Here is a 21,602-nt window from a genome sequence, read left to right as displayed (position 1 = left end):
TTGAGTTTTTAGCGCCGTTACCAAGGAATGGAATGATCACGATTTCGCACACCAAGTTTTTGGCGCCGTTGCCGGGGATTGTTCGAGTTTGGACAACTGACGGTTCATCTTGTTGCTCAGATTAGGTAATTTTCTTCTTGTTTCAACTTTTATTTGGTTTTCAAAAACTTTTTCAAAAATTTTTCTTTGTTTTCGTTTTTCTTAAAATAAATTTTCAAAAAAAAAATTCTTCTTTTTCGTTTTTCCCAATTAATTTTTGAAAAAAAAATTCTAAAAAAATTTAATAAAATCATAAAATCCAAAAATAATTTTTGTGTTGCTTGTTTGAGTCTAGTGTCAATTTTTTAAGTTTGGTGTCAATTGCATCTTTTTAATTTTTCTAAAAATTTTCGAAAATTCATGCATTCATAGTGTTCTTCATGATCTTCAAGTTGTTCCTGGCCAGTCTTCTTGTTTGATCTTCATGTTTTCTTGTTTTGTGTCTTTTGTTGTTTTTCATATGCATTCTTGAATTCTTAGTGTCTAAAAATTAAAAATTTTTAAGTTTGGTGTCTGACATGTTTTCTTTTCTTGAAAATTTTTCAAAAATAAGTTCTTGGTGTTCATCTTGACATTCAAAGTGTTCTTGGTGTTCATCTTGACATTCATAGTGTTCTTGCATGCATCACATGTTTTGATCCAAAATTTTCATACATTGAGTCAATTTTGTGTTTTTCTCTCTCATCATTAAAAATTCAAAAAAAAAATATCTTTCCCTTTTTCACTCATAAATTTTCGAAAATTTGAGTTGACTTTTTCAAAACTTTTTAAAATTTAGTTGTTTCTTATGAGTCAAATCAAATTTTCAATTTGAAAATCCTATCTTTTTCAAAATCTTTTTCAAAAATCAAATCTTTTTCATTTTTTCTTATTTATTTTCGAAAATTATAAAAATATTTTTCAAAAATCTTTTTCTTAATTCTATCTCATAATTTTCGAAGATATTATCAACAATTAATGTGATTGATTCAAAAATATTAAGTTGTTACTTGCCTATTAAGAAAGGTTCAACCTTTAAATTTTAAAATCTTATCTTTTAGTTTCTTGTTAGTCAAGTAATCAACTTTAATTTTCAAAATCAAATATTTTTAAATTTTTTTCAAATCTTTTTCAAAATAAGTTTCAATCAATCATATCTTTTTGTTTCAATCATATCCCTTTTTTATTTCAATCATATCTTTTTCAAATTCAATTTCAAAATCTTTTCTAACTTCTTTCCTAACCTCTTATCCTTTTTTTAAATTTGATTTTCAAATCTTTTTCAATCAATCTTATCTTTTTGTTTCAATCATATCTTTTTCAAAACTACCTAACTAATTCAATCTCTCTTAAATTTTCGAAAATACCTCCCTCTTTTTCAAAAATTCTTTTTAATTAATTAATTGTTTTAAATTTTAATTTTAATTTTATTCTTCCTTTAATTTTCGAAAATCATTAACTCCTTTTTAAAATTTATTTTCGAAAATTTCTCTCTCTCATCTTATTCTATTTATTTATTCATCTACTAACACTTCTCTTCCATCCAAAAAATTCGAACACCACCTCCCTCTCTGTGTTCGAGTTTTTCCTCTTCTCTTCTTTACATTACATTATTTTCTTCTTCTACTCACACAAAGGAATCTCTATACTGTGACAGAGGATTTCATATTTTCTTTGTTATTCCCTTCTTTGTCATATGAGAAGGAGCAAGGACAAAAACATTCTTGTTGAAGCAGATCCTGAACCTGAAAGGACTATGAAAAGGAAACTAAAAGAAGTTAAAATACAACAATCCAGAGACAACCTTACAGGAATTTTCGAACAGGAAGAGGAGATGGCAGCCGAAAATAATAATAATGAAAGGAGGATGCTTGGTGACTTTACTGCACCTAATTCCAATTTACATGGAAGAAGCATCTCCATTCCTGCCATTGGAGCAAACAATTTTGAGCTGAAACCTCAATTAGTTTCTCTGATGCAGTAGAACTGCAAGTTTCATGGACTTCCATCTGAAGATACTTTTCAGTTCTTAACTGAATTCTTGCAAATCTGTGATACTGTTAAGACCAATGGGGTTGATCCCGAGGTCTACAGGCTTATGCTTTTCCTGTTTGCTGTAAGAGACAGAGCTAGAGTGTGGTTAGACTCTCAACCCAAAGATAGCCTGAACTCTTGGGATAAGCTGGTCACGGCTTTCTTAGCCAAGTTCTTCCCTCCTCAAAAGCTGATAAGCTTAGAGTGGATGTTCAAACCTTCAGACAGAAAGAAGGTGAATCCCTCTATGAAGCTTGGGAGAGATATAAGCAACTGACCAAAAAGTGTCCTTCTGACATGCTTTCAGAATGGACCATCCTGGATATATTCTATGATGGTCTGTCTGAATTAGCTAAGATGTCATTGGATACTTCTGCAGGTGGATCCATTCACCTAAAGAAAACACCTGCAGAAGCTCAAAAACTCATTGACATGGTTGCTAATAACCAGTTCATGTACACTTCTGAGAGGAATCCTGTGAGTAATGGGACGCCTCAGAAGAAGGGAGTTCTTGAAATTGATACTCTGAATGCCATATTGGCTCAGAACAAAATATTGACTCAGCAAGTCAATATGATTTCTCAGAGTCTGAATGGAATGCAAGCTGCATCCAACAGTACTCAAGAGGCATCTTCTGAGGAAGAAGCTTATGATCCTGAGAACCCTGCAATAGCAGAGGTGAATTACATGGGTGAAACCTATGGAAACACCTATAATCCCTCATGGAGAAATCACCCAAATCTCTCATGGAAGGATCAACAAAAGCCTCAACAAGGCTTTAATAATGGTGGAAGAAACAGGTTTAGCAATAGCAATCCTTTTCCATCATCCACTCAGCAAAAGACAGAGAGTTCTGAGCAGAATCCATCTAGCTTGGCAAATATAGTCTCTAATCTATCTAAGGCCACTCTAAGTTTCATGGATAAAACAAGGTCCTCCTTAGAAATTTGGAAGCACAAGTGGGCCAGCTGAGTAAAAGGATCACTGAAACCCTTCCTAGTACTCTCCCAAGCAATACAGAAGAAAACCCAAAAGGAGAGTGCAAGGCCATTGAATTGATCATCATGGCCGAACCTACAAGGGAGGGAGAGGACGTGAACCCCAGTGAGGAAGACCTCCTGGGACGTCCAGAGATCAATAAGGAGTTTCCCTCTGAGGAACCAAAGGACTCTGAGGCTCATCTAGAGACCATAGAGATTCCATTAAACCTACTTATACCATTCATGAGCTCTGATGAGTATTCTTCTTCTGAAGAGAATGAAGATGTTACTGAAGAGCAAGTTGCCAAGTACATTAGTGCTATCATGAAGCTGAATACCAAATTATTTGGTAATGAGACTTGGGAAGATGAACCTCCCTTGCTCACCAATGAACTGAGTGATCTGGATCAACTGAGATTGCCTCAGAAGAAACAGGATCCTGAAAAGTTCTTAATACCTTGTACCATAGGCACCATGACCTTTGAGAAAGCTCTTTTTGACCTTGGATCAGGGATAAACCTCATGCCACTCTCTGTAATGGAAAAACTGGGAATCTTTGAGGTGCAAGCTGCCAGAATCTCACTAGAGATGGCAGACAACTCAAGAAAACAGGCTTATGGACTAGTAGAGGACATGTTAGTAAAGGTTGAAGACCTTTACATCCCTGCTGATTTCATAATCCTAGACACTGGGAAGGAAGAGGATGAATCCATCATCCTTGGAAGACCCTTCCTAGCCACAGTAAGAGCTTGATTGATGTGGACAGAGGAGAGTTGGTCCTTCAACTGAATGAGGACTACCTTGTGTTTAAAAATCAAGGTTCTCCTTCTGTAACCATGGAGAGGAAGCATGAAAAGCTTCTCTCACTGCAGAGTCAACCAAAGCCCCCACAGTCAAACTCTAAGTTTGGTGTTGGGAGGCCACAACCAAACTCTAAGTTTGGTGTTGAACCCCCACATTCAAACTCTAAGTTTGGTGTTGGGAGGTTCCAACCTTGCTCTGATTATCTGTGAGGCTCCATGAGAGCTCACTGTCAAGCTATTGACATTAAAGAAGCACTTGTTGGGAGGCAACCCAATGTTATTTAATCATTTTTATTTTATTTTCTCTTTGTTGTTTCATGATTTAATAGGTTGATGATCATGTGGAGTCACAAAAACTACAAAAAAAATTCAAAAATAGAATGAAAAATAGCATTGAAAACAGAACACCCTGGAGGAAGAGCTTACTGGCGTTTAAACGCCAGTAAGGAGCATCTGGCTGGCGTTTAACGCCAGAACAGAGCATGAAACTGGCGTTAAACGCCAGAAACAAGCAGCAGTTTGGCGTTTAAACGCCAGGATTGCACCCAGAGGAAAGCTGGCGTTAAACGCTAGAAACAAGCATCAGACTGGCGTTTAACGCCAGAAACATGCACCTTACTGGCGTTCAACGCCAGAAACATACTATAGACTGGCGTTGAACGCCCAAAACAAGCAAGGAAGTGGCGTTTAACACCAGAAACATGCTGCAGTCTGGCGTTAAATGCCAAGATTGCCTACGAAGGGCGTTTACACGCCTAATTGGAGCAGGGATGTTAAGTCCTTGGCCCCACTGGATCTGTGGACCCCACAGGATCCCTACCACTTCTTCTCTCATCTTCACACCTTTTCATAACATTCTTTCTCAATTAACCTCCACTAATCACCTCCATTACTCCTCCAAAACCATCATACAACCCACCTACACCCACCCACTTAAATTCAAACCATCACTCCTTCCTTTTCACACATCATAACCACCTAAAACCCCCTTGACCGAACCATTCACACACCTCCATCTCCTCCATTTTCTTCGTCTTCTACTACTTTCTTTCTTCTTTTGCTCGGGGACGAGCAAAAATTTTAAGTTTGGTGTGGTAAAAGCATTGCTTTTTGTTTTTCCATAACCATATATGGCACCTAAGGCCAGAGACATCTTCATTGAAGAGGACAAGCCCATCACTAAGAAAAGGATGGAGCAAACAAGAGATCATGGACCTCAACATGAGCATGAGGAGATTTTTCACCATGAAATCCCTGAAATGCCTCAGGGGATGCACTTTCCTCCACAGAATTATTGGGAACAAATCAACACTTTCCTAGGAGAATTAAGTTCCAACATGGGACAACTAAGGGTGGAGCACCAAGAGCATTCCATCATCCTCCATGAAATTAGAGAAGATCAAAGAGCTATGAGGGAGGAGCAAGAAAGACAAGGAAGAGACATAGAGGAGCTCAAAAGCACCATTGGTTCTTCAAGAAAAGGAAGACGCCACCCTCGCTAAGGTGGACTCATTCCTTAATCTCCTTGTTTATTTATTTTCCTGTTTTTCGATTTTTATGCTTTATGTTTGTTTATGTTTTTGTCTTCATGATCACTAGTATTTAAGTGTCTGTGCCTTAAAGTTATGAATGTCCTATGAATCCATCACCTCTCTTGAATGAAAAATGTTTTAATTACAAAAGAACAAGAAGTACATGGTTTCGAATTCATCCTTGAAACTAGTTTAATTATTTTGATGTGGTGACAATACTTTTTGTTTTCTGAATGAATGCTTGAACAGTGCATATGTCTTTTGAGGTTGATGTTTATGAATGTTAAATATGTTGGCTCTTGAAGAATAAGGAAAAAGGAGACATGTTATTTGATAATCTGAAAAATCATAAAAATGATTCTTGAAGCAAGAAAAAGCAGTGAATACAAAAGCTTGTAGAAGAAAAAATTAGCAAAAAAAAAAAAAAGAAAGAAAAAGCAAGCAGAAAAAGCCAAAAGCTCTTAAAACCAAAAGGCAAGAGCAAAAAACCAATAACCCTTAAAACCAAAAGGCAAGGGTAAATAAAAAGGATCCAAGGCTTTGAGCATTAGTGGATAGGAGGGCCTAAAGGAATAAAATCCTGGCCTAAGCGGCTAAACCAAGTTGTCCCTAACCATGTGCTTGTGGAGTGAAGGTGTCAAGTGAAAACTTGAGACTGAGCGGTTAAAGTCAAGGTCCAAAGCAAAAAGAAGAGTGTGCTTAAGAACCCTGGACACCTCTAATTGGGGACTTTAGCAAAGCTGAGTCACAATCTGAAAAGGTTCACCCAGTTATGTGTATGTGGCATTTATGTATCCGGTGGTAATACTAGAAAACAAAGTGCTTAGGGCCACGGCCAAGACTCATAAAATAGCTGTGTTCAAGAATCAACATACTGAACTAGGAGAATCAATAACACTATCTAAACTCTGAGTTCTTATAGATGCCAATCATTCTGAACTTCAATGGATAAAGTGAGAAGCCAAAACTATTCAAGAGGCAAAAAGCTACAAGTCCCGCTCATCTGATTGGAGCTATGTTTCATTGATATTTTGAAATTTATAGTATATTCTCTTCTTTTTATCCTATTTGATTTTCATTTGCTTGGGGACAAGCAACAATTTAAGTTTGGTGTTGTGATGAGCGGATAATTTATACGCTTTTTGGCATTGTTTTTACATAGTTTTCAGTATGATTTAGTTAGTTTTTAGTATTTTTTTATTAGTTTTTAATTAAAATTCACATTTCTGGACTTTACTATGAGTTTGTGTGTTTTTCTGTGATTTCAGGTATTTTCTGGCTGAAATTGAGGGACTTGAGCAAAAATCAGATTCAGAGGTTAAAGAAGGACTGCAGATGCTGTTGGATTCTGACCTCCCTGCACTCAAAGTGGATTTTCTGGAGCTACAGAACTCCAAATGGTGCGCTTCCAATTGCGTTGGAAAGCAAACATCCAGGGCTTTCTAGAAATATATAATTGTCCATACTTTATCGGAGTTTAGATGATGCAAACTGGCATTGAACGCCAGTTCTATGTTGTAGTCTGGCGTTCAGCGCCAGAAACAAGTTGCAAAGTGGAGTTCAACGCCAGAAACACGTTACAAACTGGCGTTCAACTCCAAGAATGACCTCTCCACGTGTAAACTTCAAGCTCAGCCCAAGCACACACCAAGTGGGCTCTGGAAGTAAATTTCTGCATCAATTACTTACTTTTGTAAACCCTAGTAGCTAGTCTAGTATAAATAGAACTTTTTACTATTGTATTTACATCTTTGGATTATCTTTAGTTTCATCTTTAGATCACGTTTAGGGGCTGGCCATTCGGCCATGCCTGGACCTTATCACTTATGTATTTTCAACGGTAGAGTTTCTACACACCATAGATTAAGATGTGGAGCTCTGCTGTTCCTCAAGGATTAATGCAAAGTACTACTGTTTTTCTATTCAATTCAACTTATTCCGCTTCTAAGATATTCATTCGCACTTCAACATGAATGTGATGATCGTGACAAAGTCATCATCATTCCCCTATGAACGCGTGCCTGACAACCACTTCCGTTCTACCTTCGATTGAATGAATATCTCTTGGATATCTAATATAGGGGACCGAGTCCGAGTTATTAGCGTCTTCGTGGTATAAGTTAGAACCCATGGATGGCCATTCCTGAGATCCGGAAAGTCTAAACCTTGTCTGTGGTATTCCAAGTAGGATCTGGGAAGGGATGGCTGTGACGAGCTTCAAACTCACGAGTGCTGGGCGTAGTGACAGACGCAAAAGGATAGTAAATCCTATTCCAGTATGATCGAGAACCGACAAATGATTAGCCATGCAGTGACAGCGCATTGGACCATTTTCACAGGAGGATGGGATGTAGCCATTGACAACAGTGATGCCCTACATACAACTTGCCATGGAAATGAGTAGGATTGATTGGATGAAGACAGCAGAAAAGCAGAGATCAGAGGAATGAAAGCATCTCTATACGCTTATCTGAAATTCTCACCAATGAATTACATAAGTACCACTATCCTATTTTATATTATATTATATTTTCATCCACTATAATTTCTTAATACAATTTAATCCGCCTGACTGAGATTTACAAGGTGACCATAGCTTGCTTCAAGCCGACAATCTCCGTGGGATCGACCCTTACTCACGTAAGGTTTATTACTTGGACGACCCATTGCACTTGCTGGTTAGTTGTACGAAGTTGTGAAATAGATATAGGATCATGAACGTGCGTATTGAGTTTTTAGCGCCGTTACCAAGGAATAGAATGATCACGATTTCGCACACCACTGTCCTCAGAGGGATTTTGGGTAGCAGGTTGCTCATCCTCTGTCAGCTGTTCTTTTCTTGGCTTTCTGCTGCTTTGAGTTGAGGTATTTAATATTTTTCCACTTCTTAATTGAACTGCTTGGCACTGCTCTGTTATCTGTTTTGATAACTGCTATTTTGTCTGATTCAATTGTGATTCCATATCCTTGTTATAATTTTTGGTTTCTTGTAGCATCTCCTTAAATTCTGCTAACTGCCTTATTATAGAAGATAGTTGCTGATTGAGTTCAGCAACTTGTTTCTGAGGACTAAAGTCAGTTGATACTGCCTTAGCTTCTTCTTTCATGGAGGACTCATTACTTATGTACAGATGCTGATTTCTAGCAACTATATCGATAAGCTCTTGAGCCTCTTCAATAGTCTTTCTCATGTGTATAGATCCACCAGCTGAGTGGTCTAGAGATACTTGAGCTTTTTTTGTAAGCTCGTAGTAGAAGATGTCTAACTGCATCCACTCTGAAAATATTTCAGAGGGGCATTTCCTTAGCATCCCTCTGTACCTCTCCCAAGCATTATAAAGGGATTCATCATCCTCTTGTTTAAAGCCTTGGATGTCCAGCCTTAGTTGTGTCATCCTTTTTGGAGGAAAATATTGATTCAGAAATTTGTCCGATAACTGTTTCCATGTTCCTATGCTTGCTGTAGGTTGGTTATTTAACCACCTCTTAGCTTGATCTTTTACAGCAAATATAAACAGTAATAATCTGTAGAAATCCTGATCTACTTCCTTGTCACGTACTGTGTCAGCAATTTGCAAGAACTGTGCCAGAAACTCAGTAGGTTCTTCCTGTGGAAGACCAGAATACTGGTAATTTTGCTGCACCATGACAATGAGCTGAGGATTTAGCTCAAAACTGCTTGCTTTGATGGGAGGTATACAGATGCTACTCCCATATGCAGCAGTAATGGGGTTAGCATATGACCCCAGAGTCCTTCTGGACTGTTCATTTCCATTTAGGTCCATGATGAATAAAAGAGAATTGATATGAATTGCAAATAAAATATATTTTTGTTTTTATTTTATTTAAGTAGAAACAACCCGAATAATTAAAAATAATAAGATAAAATAAAATAATTAGAAATTAAAATATAAATTTCGAAAACTAAGATAAAAATAAGTTTGAAAACTGAAATAATTACTTAATTAAGAAGATTTGAAAAACTTTTGATATGATTTTTGAAAAATATTTTGAATTTTAAAATTTCAAAACTAAGATAAGATAGAATAAAAAGTTTTAAAATAAAAATCTGAATTTTTAAAGGAAAATTCGAAAATTAATTAATATAAGAGAAAAGATATTTTTGAATTTAATGAAGAAAGAGAAAAACAGTAAAAATGACACCAAACTTAAATTTTTAGATCAAAACAAAGAAAACAAACAGGAAAACTTTGAATATCACGATGAACGCTAAGAACAACTTTTGAAAAATTTTTAAGAAAACAGAAACACAAAGTACACTAAACTTAAAAAAATTTTATATTTTGAGCACTAATAATTCGAAAAAATTGAAAGAAAAATAAAATCATGCAATTGACACCAAACTTAAAATATGAAACTAAACTCAATTATTAGTTTATAAAAATTTTCGAAAATAAGGATTTTAGAACTTTAACCAAAAACAATAATAGAAGATGCAAATTTTTTTTTTGACTCTAAACTAAAAAGGTAAATTTTTCCTAATCTAAGCAACAAAATAATCCGTCAGTTGTCCAAACTCGAACAATCCCCGGCAACAGCGCCAAAAACTTGGTGCACGAAATTGTAAATCACACTTTTCACAACTTCGCCCAACTTACCAGCAAGTGCACTAGGTCGTCCAAGTAATACCTTACGTGAGTAAGGGTCGATCCCACGGAGATTGTCGGCTTGAAGCAGGCTATGGTTATTTTGTAAATCTTAGTCAAGAGATTAATGATAAGAGTGATTGTATTTATGAAAAGTAAATAGCATAAATTAAATAATACTTGTTATGCAGTAATGTAGAACAGATTGAGGATTTGGAGATGCTCTGTCTTCCGAATCTCTACTTTCCTACTGTCTTCTTCTTTACGCAAGCAAGGCTCCTTCCATGGCAAGCTGTATGTTGGTGGATCACCGTTGTCAATGGCTACCATCCGTTCTCTCAGTGAAAATGGTCTAAATGTGCTGTCACCGCACTGCTAATCATCTGTCGGTTCTCACTCATGTTGGAATAGGATCCATTGATCCTTTTGCATCTGTCACTATGCCCAGCACTCGTGAGTTTGAAGCTCGTCACAGTCATCCCATCCCAGATCCTATTCGGAATACCACGGACAAGGTTTAGACTTTCCGGATCTCAGACATGGCCGCCAATAATTCTAGCCTATACCACGAAGACTCCGATCTCACGAATTTGAATGCTCTGTTGTCAGGAGATGCAATCAAACACGTGAACCAGGAATCAAAGAGATACACACTCAATCTAAGGTAGAACGGAAGTGGTTGTCAGGTATGCGTTCATAGGTTGAGAATGGTGATGAGTGTCACGCATCATCACATTCATCATGGTTAAGTACGAGCGAGTATCTTAGAACAAAAACAAGCGTGATTGAATAGAAAATAGAAGTAATTGCATTAATCCATCGAGACACAGCAGAGCTCCTCACCCCCAACCATGGAATTTAGAGACTCATGCCGTAGAGGATATAAAATTCAGATGTAAAAATATCATAAGGTACAAAATAAATCTCTAAAAGTAGTTTTTATACTAAACTAGTAGCTAGGGTTATAGAAAATAAGTAACTAAGTGCAGATAGTGCAGAAATCCACTTCCGGGGCCCACTTGGTGTGTGCTTGGGCTGAGCATTGAGCTTTACACGTGTAGAGGTTTCTCTTGGAGTTAAACACCAGGTCACAGCCTGTTTATGGCGTTTAACTCTGGTTTGTAACCTGTTTCTGGCGTTTAACTTCAGAATATGGCAGAAAGTTGGCGTTTAAATGCCAGTTTGCGTCGTCAAAACTCGGAAAAAGTATGAATTATTATATATTGCTGGAAAGCCCTGAATTTCTACTCTCTAACGCAATTGAGATCGCGCCAATTAGGTTTCTGTAGCTCCAGAAGATTCATTTTGAGTGCAGGGAGGTCAGAATCCAACAACATCTGCAGTCCTTTTTCAGCCTCTGAATCAAATTTTTGCTCAGGTCCCTCAATTTCAGCCAGAAAATACCTGAAATCACAGAAAAACACACAAACTCATAGTAAATTCTAGAAATGTAATTTTTGCATAAAAACTAATAAAAATATACTAAAAAGTAGCTAAATCCTACTAAAAACTATACGAAAATACCCCCAAAAAGCGTATAAAATATCCGCCCATCACTATACATACCAATATCACTAACATCAATATCTAAAATTCACAATATACCAAAAAATAAGGGTTTTTGAGAAATCTTACCTTAATCACAGAAATTGGGGATGAAACCTAATGATTCCTCACTATGGGTTGGCACCTAAACAACCAAATCACAAAATTTCACTCAAAAATCAAACCTAAATTTTGAAATTCATAAGGACAAAGAAAGGGAGTATGAAACTCAAAAACTTACCAGCAAAAATTGGTTAGAATTGACAAGCTTGGCGAGAGCTTCGCGTAGCCGCAAATGAGACGCGAATCGGAGTACCATAACTCAAGTTATAAGTGAAAGAGTGAGAAAGTGAATAGTGTTTCTTCCCCCACTTCACTCTCAACTCACTTCAGCTAGGTTTCGTGTTTATGAGTAGTGAATGAGCTAAATGACATTCTCTTGTGGGTATTTATATGTTGGGTTTGGGCCCAACTTGGGTACGGTCTAACCTGTTAGCATTTTTTGTCTGTTTTCTTTAGAATTAACGCCCAATTTTTAACTTTAATTATTTTCCTAAGTATTTCTACAGTTTTTATTACTCTCACGCAGTACCGAACAGACTTAAACCGGTACTGTTGGCTAATATAACGGTATGCATTTTTACGCAATTTTCTTTTTCAGCTCGAAAAATTTTACTGAATTCAAATCTCACCTCCAAATTTTAAAATTAAGACATCTAAATTTTCAATCTATTTCTGGATAATTAATTTATTATTATTTTACGTTAATTATTTCTGATTCTTACAGGGGACGGGGGATGGGAGTAAGGGTGTTACATTATCTGTTTGTTCCTGATATAGTATTTTTGAGATTGAGTATTGATGATGAGATGATGATTGTGTTGATTGATTATGTGATGGGCTGAAGGCCGTGATTGGTTTCTGATTGAGGTATTAGTAAAGTATGAAAAATCAAGCTGGTTCAGCATAGACTTAATGAACCTATGCTTGGAACAGGTTGGTTATTCATACCGTCTAGGAAATTGATTAAGATTTTCTTATAAGAAAAGAAAGGTTTTAGATTTTCTGAAAAATTAAATATTGTTGTTTTAAAAAGGTTTGAATGATTAGCCTTTGGTTTTTTAAAAGATTCATAGGACGAACGATAATCACTGCCTTGAAAAACGTATCTTCTTATAATAATTCTTAAACCCTCTACTAAGAACTCTTTTAAGGATGATGTTCTCACTCCCCTACAGAATTTCTTTTTCAGTGACAGGTTTAGGAAACTTTGGCGCGAAACCGCGACCGATATACAAACTTTACATATTTGTTGTACTTTCTATTTGTTGGTTTAATTGAGACTTTACCCCTCGTCAAATGTCATTTTGAGATTTTAGAGGGGCAAGATTTGTATTTAAGGAGTTTTAATTTTAGTTTATGTATTTATTATTATGTGAATATAATTATGTAATTAAGTGAATTAACATAAAGACTTTTCGATTTCGTAACTAAGGATTCAATTTATATTCGCGAAGGCTCAATATTAAATGAATATAGTATGAAATTAAAGGAATAGAGGTAAGTAACGCTTGAAATTTTAGTACGATCATGAGGTATTAAAAGTAAGGGTGTTACAATGGGGACCTGTATAATCTCTGTATATGTGAAAAGACTTAAATACATACATATATATATATTGTTACAGAAACCCTAGCCATCAGTTTTGTTCCCCAAAATTGAAATTGAAAATTTGAAGCCCTCTCACAGCCTCACCATCAAGCTCCTCCTCTCTCACTGCTTCCCCCTCACTCTCGAGGTCACCGGACCTGCAACACTGTCGTCGCGCGCCTAAGTCCCATCTTGTGGAGAGCGTCGTTGTCGTGCTCAACGCGCTTGGCCCAGCCGAGGAGAACGTTGTTGTCGCTGCCTGACCTAGCCGAGGCAGAAGAGCTTCGCGTCAGAGCTTTTTCACCGTCAGAGCCTCTTCGCAGCAAAGCCTCATCACTGTCTTTGCCGTTAATGCCTCTTCCTTCCAATAAGTTAATTTATGTGATTTTTATTTACCTTAAAGTATTTCCGTGAACCTGTGATTGTTGTGAACATGTGATTTATGTGAATCTGTGGTTGTTGTGAATCTGTTGTTTCATTTTATTTCTGTGATTTCTATGCCATAATGATGAATACCTCATATATGTGATACTATTGAAAATTCTTGCTTGATTATTGGTAATTTTTGTTTATGTTTTGCAATTTTACTGAGATCATGTTTTAATTTTATTGTTTTAGAGTTGATATATGATTTCTGTGAATTTGTGATTGCTGTGAATCTGTGAATCCGTTGTTTCATTTTGTTTATGTGATTTCTATGTCCTAATGATGAAAACCTTATATATGTGATACTATTGAAAATTCATGTTTGTGATTATTGGTAGTTTTTGTTTATGTTTTGTAATTTTTTTGATATTATGTTTTAATTTTATTGTTTTAGAATTGATTTTGATTTTTTTTTTTGATGTAGGATTCAAACAAATCAGATTCTACAATCACTACCATGACCAAAGAATGCCATTTATGTTTTTAGAATGTGTTTATTATTTAGAATTTTGAATATGTTTGGTTGTTTTATGAATATTTTAGAACTTAGATTGAGACAATATTAGTTGCTTGTTGTTATTTAAGTCTTTGAAGATTATAGAGATTATGCTGATAATGATAATTGCAGGTCATTTTTTATCTTTCACTTTTTTCTGGTTTTTATTGGATATTTTTAAATTTTTTTAAAATTCGCAGATATTCCTGATCCCTGGTAGGCTAGGGTTCTGTTACCTACCATGGGGACAGGACGGGGGTGGGATGGATTTTGGGTGACAGGGACGGGGGCATGTTTCCCACCCCATGGGACCCGTTGCCATCCCTACTTGCTCCCAACAAAAAAAAAGGATTCCAGGATTATATCCCAGAATAATTTTTCTTTGGAAATATTTTTTTATTTTATTCTAGAAAAAATTCCTTTTTATAAATTTAAAATCTAAAAGATTAAAACACATTTTGAATACAATTTATAAAAAATATTACTTATTTATCAAATTGAGTACATTTCGAATGCAATACGTGTGTTTGTGTTAGGAATGAGAAATATTACCACAATTCAATGTATCATGTGTCAAATAATTTGTTATTGTTATTATATTAAAGGGTTAATATAATAAAATTTTTGATCAATTTAGAGATTTATCATTATGATAGTGATCAAAACAATAAAAGATAATTTTTTATAATTTAATCTAAATTATTCTTGATTATAGAATTATTAAAATAGATATTAATAATATGGATAGATCAATATGTATATAATAGTCTTTATTAGATAAATATTAATATATCTCATTTGTTAATATATATATATATATATATATATATATATATATATATGTATGGTGCATATAGAGATATGACTATTAAATTGACTCATTTTAAGAATTTTTAATGGTTATAATTACCGCAAATTTGTCAATAGGATATTCACAAAATGAATATGGTACTAGAGTTATTTTGACATACGACTATCATAGTAATTAACAATGTATTTATCATATTTTGATTCCGGAGACCTAATACCCTAGGGTGCTAGTTGAATGGATATTGGGTATGATTTAAATACTTGTAGAATTAATTATTAGTTGATGAAAAATCCGTCAACTCTCGGTAAAGAGTTTGAACTCTGATTATAATGACTGAGATTAATAAAATCTTGATCAAGGGGATTGAATGAATGAGAAAACACTACTATATACTTAACTTTTACTAACATTTAAAAAATGTTACTAAATCATATTAACATGTTACCTATGTATATTAGTAATATTTTAACAAATGTTAAATATACTCTATGTTACTAAAGCGTTTTACTAACATCCTTCTAAAAATTTAATAACATTTAGTAAAAATATTTATATTCTATAATAATATTATGAGAAATGTTACAATAGACCATTCATGGTAATACTTAGAGAAATGTTACATAAGATATTTTTTGTAACACTTAAAAAAAATGTTACCATAGATAATTTTTGTAACACTTAGAAAATGTTACCATAGATATTTTTTGTAACATTTAAAAAAATGTTACTATGGATATTTTTTATAACACTTAAAAAATGTTACTATAAATATTTTTTGTAACACTTAGAAAATGTTACCATAGATATTCTATAGCAATACTCTAATAAATGTTATAAAAGATTTTTTTTTGCTAACAATTAAAAAATATTACAATAGCTCTTTAGTAATATTTAAATACACAAAATATTGAATTAAAATATTTTTCTTCAATTACATATTCTATACCCACTTTACAAATTAAACCCAAGATAGTTAAACATTAAAATTAGTCCAATAAGTCAATTTTTCTATTTTTTCAATATGCTTACATGATTAAATACAAATATTTGAGACCATGAGTACATGTTTGAATTGAAAAAGAAGTAATATTGTTTATCTTTCAACTATACAAGCAAGAGACACCAACAATTATAAACAAAATAATATCTCTATAACAAACAAACCTGATTAAAATATTGTTGAAGCTTTTCATTAGTCAAATCAATACAAAATTGCTCAAAACAAAGTACACATAACAACCGATATAATATACCAAATCAACAATGCCACATTCGCAAATGATAGAACTACAACTTGACTGGTAGTAATGAGTGAACACAAGCAATGTCATTTCTCATCTTTTGAAACAGATGAATGTATCTCCTTCCTTTTCATGAACTCAATGTTGCCAAGATGCAAAATTGCAGCAACAACTCAAAATATTGTATCCTGAAGAATGACAGAAAAATGGAAAGGCAAAGTATTGAAGCACATGTCAAAATTTAAGAATCTAATCATGAATTTAAAGAAACTTCCTATAAAATACCTGTTCCTCAGAACTCATTCCAATAACATCTATTGCTCTCCTTGTAGCTATATATTCTTTATATTCGTCAATCCCTTCTAACTCATTGCAGTTTGATTGGTTCAGATAATGAAATGTTTTTGGATGTCTTAACTTGTACTTCATAATCTCCTGTCAAAACAAAGTCCTATCATGCTAAATTTTTATTACCCCATTCATATTATCAGCTAGAGCTAATAGCAAGACCAATATTGAATAATGACGTGCTCTAAGCTTCTAAGCACCGAAAAAAAAATCATAATGAATAGCAACCACATGCATTACCATAATTAAGCAAAATGGCATAATGTACAACGAACACTGTATACCTAACATGAAGATAATGATAGAAAAAGGAAATGATCTCTTATTCTCTATCGAACACTCTAGAGATCATATGTCAGGGATTTTTGTTTAATTATCAGTTACTCAAATGTGTGATTTCATCCAGAAACAAATTAGTGCAAGAAAAAGAATTCTACTACCTCCTGTGGTGCAGTGTAGAAGATGTAGAAACAGTGATAATTCCTCTATGAGTCTGACAGCTGACAAACACGCGATCTTTCCAGAAGATATGTTCTGATAGTAGCTCCTAAAATTCTTCCCCTCTGATCAAATTAGTGCAAGAAAAAGAATTCTACTACCTCCTGTGGTGCAGTGTAGAACATGTAGAAACAGTGATAATTCCTCTATGAGTCTGACAGCTGACAAACACGCGATCTTTCCAGAAGATATGTTCTGATAGTAGCTCCTAAAATTCTTCCCCTCTGATCAAATTAAATCTCCACAAACTTACCAAAACGACTGCAGAAATCACAAATTATAGTAAGACAGCATGGCATAAAAATAATGCCATCTAACTAAATAAGAAGAAAACTTACTATTATTTTCCACCTTGAATTATTGTTCCTAACCGTCTTTGCATTCCCAAAACTTCAAGAACAGGATTGGGCTATAAATCACAGAAGAGCAAAAATGTTCATGTTTATGTAATTTTTATGAAAACTAGGTACTAGAAATGATTAACAAAGAAATAAATTTACGATATTCAAATCAGCTTGCAAAACTAAACTCATGAAATTTGATTCTCTTACCTACAAGACTTTTTGCTCAACAATTCTACCTTCAGCAGTAGCAATTCTAAACTCAATTGTATAATAAAATTCTTGTGATGAAGATAAGGAAAGGGTTACTATATTTACCGACAAACAATGTAAAGATCACTTTTCGATAGCTCACTAACTAGTATAGATTTTCCTTGACAAGTATGTGATAAAGGCATTTAGTGAATACAATCTACAGATCAAGATTTCCTCTAACATTGTTTGATTAACAATTCAAGGCTTCTTAGCAGCCAAATCAAAGTAATGCTGAACAATTTGCAATAAAATGAACAATGGTTTCTTAGTGCTTTTTTTATCATAAAATTGGAAGCTCTTTTCTACTAGAAATAATAGAATAATTCAATCAAGCATGAATCATGACTGTAGATTATTCTTTTTCTAATCAATTAATTGGAACTTATTGAAAAACCGATGCTAGATTTTCTGTAATTTGGTAAAAATGTACATTTGATTAAATTTTTACATAAGTACAGAAGCAATAAGACTAAAAATTTCTTTAAGGATCTTTGCATTAAGGTATTAAAAATGATGAATAATTGATGAATCAAATAATTCTTTTAATACAGTAATAATATTGTTACCAAATCTTGCTAATCAACCTTCTATATATTTGCAGAACAAGACAAATATGCTGTTATAACTGAACCAAATCCAATTATATACAAAATTGACAAAAATTTTAGCCTGTAACTCCCAGTCCACGCAATAGTCCTAACATGTCACATCATATCCAAGTGATGTTTTTTTGTTCTAGTTACTAACTGCTAACATTTTGTTTTCTAGTGCAAAAAATTGCTACAATAACTAAATGAATTTAGAAAATGAAGCGAGGAAAGAAAAAGAAGTACCTTAGCAACTGGAGATGCAATTCTGGAATCATCAGTGTCTTGCTCGAGACTCCCAAACTTGAATTGAGCATATCTTAACATTAGGAATTCAATTAATTCATGGTCAATAGATCTTAACAAATATATACAAAATGCGTAAGAAGATTTCAAGAATAATAATGAAGCAGTGAAAATTAGAGAAGAAAGAACACGAAAGGAGGTTCTTCTTCTCCTTCTTCATCAGACACACCTCAAAACAGAGAGTAACAAACCCTAGATATGATCGAGAGAGAAAAATAGAGTTTGTTGAAACAAGAGAGAGATTCAAGGAGCGGAGTGCGAGCGAGATTGAAAGCACGATCGAGATCGAGATCAAGAGCGCGAGTGAAATTGAGAGTGAGAGTGCGAAGGAGAGCAAGATTTGGAGTGAGATTTTCTGTGCTAACAGGTTTCCCGATCTTTCTTCTGTCCCAGCCGTTAGGTTAGGTCTCTAATTTTGATTTTCAGAGAAGCGAATGTTCATTTATTTTCATGCCAATAGGAATAGGTAACACTTTTTAAGTTTTTTTTTTAAATTACATGTATTTACTAACATTTCATTATAAATGTTACTTTATATATAATTTTATAATAATTACTAATATTTTAGCAAATGTTAAGAGATAAATGTTAGTAATAAATATTTAAAATGTAGTAATAAAACGAGTTTCTTAGGCCATTCACAGTTTACTATAATAATGCTAACAAGTTAGAGTTTGATAATTAAATCATACTTTAAGGGTTAACCAAGAGTTAAAAAAATGGAAAGAATTATACTTTGTTATTCTTGGATTCTTAGTAAAAATATATTACTTTATACTATCGGGTCGTTAAGGAGTATTATTAAATGCCAATCTTGATTCGTAAATTTAGTAGGACTAATTTATTACCCGCTTAGTGTTGAACCTATGGAGTCACACATTAATGAGTGTTCTGATCTTTGCTAAGAAATTATTTGATTATTATTTTGATTTGATCAAATAAATAATTATATTAATTTAAATAGAATATTATTATATTCTTTGTCAGTAACTAGAATATAATAATAATAATAATAATAATAATAATAATAATATAATTAAGAATATTAAAATATTTAGTTATTCTATTTCTAAATTTGAATTCTAGGTTTGGATGAGATCCTAATCGATTCTGTTTCAAATTAAATTGTGATATGATATGATTTGTAAGATTTCAATTTGAAATAAAATAAGATAAGATTCAATTTTGAAATCAATAACAAATCTCATACTATATACATAGGATAAACTGGTAAAGTATATTTTTTGTTGAGTAAAGAGACAAAAATATACATAAAAGAATTTGGGATGGAAAAAAGTGCACACCAAAATCCGTAAATATGAAAGTATATTTCCAAAAGATTGATTTTGAAGGACAAAGTACACCCTAAATTTTACAAACTCACTAATGGCACAACACTTTTGTCCATCAAAAATAATCTTTTAGGTGTACTTTGATATTTATAATTTTTTACTTATATTTTTGTCCACTCCAAACTCCTTTATTTGTACTTTTGTTCATTTACTTTTTTTTTCTCTCAAATTTGGTAAATTTTAAAAATATCTTTAGTTTTATTTTATTTCAATTTTGTTTCAAAAGTTTTTTATTTGTATCAAATATACTCTTAACAGCTAAATTTTTAAAAAATTTAAGATTAATCTAATAATTAATAATGTATAAAAATTATGCTTGATTTGCTTATTTTGAAGGTTGTTCTTCTGAAACTATTATTGAATTTGTCCTAATTTTTTTTGAAAAATTAGTTTTCACGGATATATTTGATGCAAGTAAAAATTTTTGGGATAAAATTAAAACAAAGTAAAACTTAGGGATATTTTTGAAAATTTTACCAAACTTCAAGGATAAAAAATATACTTTACCCATATATATATATGACAAGAGCAAAGGAGAAAAAACAACACAAGTTTTTTTTATTCTTTTATCTCTACATACACAAATACATGTGAGCATAATTTTTAGAGAAAAATTTTATGGTGTGCAAAGAATTGCAAAGAGATTTTTTCAATTTAGATCAAATGTCCATTAGTCAAAAAGTTGATAGCAAAGATTAATTTCAATGTGAATATACATAGCACCTTCGTACTATTGAAAAAGAAAATTATTTTAACTAGTGTACACAGTATTTAGATATATGTTACTAAAATAAAATTTAAGTATAAAATAAATCTTTAAAATTATTTTATTACTTTTGCTATATATTATGAACACATAATAATTCTACAGTTTAAATTATTTTTTCATTGATATATTCAACCTCATCCAATTCCTTTATTTTTTACTATTTTGATTAATTTTGTTTCAACTTTTTAAAAAGTGTATGCATGTTGCTAATTAAAAAAATTAAAAATTATTTTATTTATAAAAAATATCCCTAATTTGATTAGTTTCATATTATCCGAAATAAAAGCAATTAGTATTTAAATGTAATAATGCTAAAAAAATAATATTTAAAATTATCTTATATAACATAATCTTCGTAATTTTTTGTTTATTATTGATCTAAGAAATTACATTATTATTTTTTTTTTATGTAATAGCACCTAAGTATACAATGCATATTAATTAAATTCTTAAAATAATAGTGATGATTTAAAATTTGTAGTGAAGCTTTTGTTTTGGAAAATTATCCCGTATGGCACTTGAAATAGCGGAGTATAATATTCCTTTATACTAACAAGTAGCCTTAATTAAATTTATCGTGTAGTGAAATTTGAAGGACAAAACTAACCCTCTTAATGAAAGTAAAATGTGTTAGATGATAAAAAAAGTGTAGCGTGGCCAAAAAAAAATTTGCTAAATACATACGTATTTTTTTATATATTTTCATATATATAATTATATATTGTGAATATATACCTATATTAGCTATTAAACACATTTTAACAATTTATGTAATTATTTCACGTGAATTTTATTATTATGATATGGATAATAAGGTGAGAAATAAACATTTTAAAATTTATTAAAAAATATTAATAATTTAGATAGATTAATGATGATAATAATTTTCATTGAAAAAAATTTAATGTATCTTATTTATTAAATTATACACATATAAATATAATTATTAAATTGACTCACAATATGATCATTATTTATGGTTATGTTTATTAATATTTGTTAA

The 21,602-nt window shown here is 32.7% G+C and overlaps 1 long non-coding RNA gene and 1 other non-coding gene across 2 annotated transcripts; both read right to left on the bottom strand.

Annotated features, from left to right (window-relative positions):
• Positions 1-2,247: 2,247 nt before the first annotated feature.
• Positions 2,248-2,355, bottom strand: LOC112761247 (small nucleolar RNA R71). Its single transcript, XR_003181651.1, has one exon. It is a non-coding gene; the product is annotated as a small nucleolar RNA R71 (small nucleolar RNA).
• Positions 2,356-16,031: 13,676 nt separating this feature from the next.
• On the bottom strand, positions 16,032-18,908 carry LOC140179778 (uncharacterized). Its single transcript, XR_011873603.1, has 6 exons — positions 18,648-18,908; positions 18,419-18,491; positions 17,328-17,398; positions 16,932-17,250; positions 16,429-16,578; positions 16,032-16,331 (listed from the first exon to the last, which is right to left on the bottom strand). It is a non-coding gene; the product is annotated as an uncharacterized lncRNA (long non-coding RNA).
• Positions 18,909-21,602: the final 2,694 nt, after the last annotated feature.

The sequence above is a fragment of the Arachis hypogaea genome, chromosome 16, assembly GCF_003086295.3.
Source record: "Arachis hypogaea cultivar Tifrunner chromosome 16, arahy.Tifrunner.gnm2.J5K5, whole genome shotgun sequence".
Classification (NCBI taxonomy): domain Eukaryota; kingdom Viridiplantae; phylum Streptophyta; class Magnoliopsida; order Fabales; family Fabaceae; genus Arachis; species Arachis hypogaea.
The sequence above is the reverse complement of the archived record's forward strand: the minus strand, read 5'-3'. Positions and strand labels throughout refer to the sequence as shown.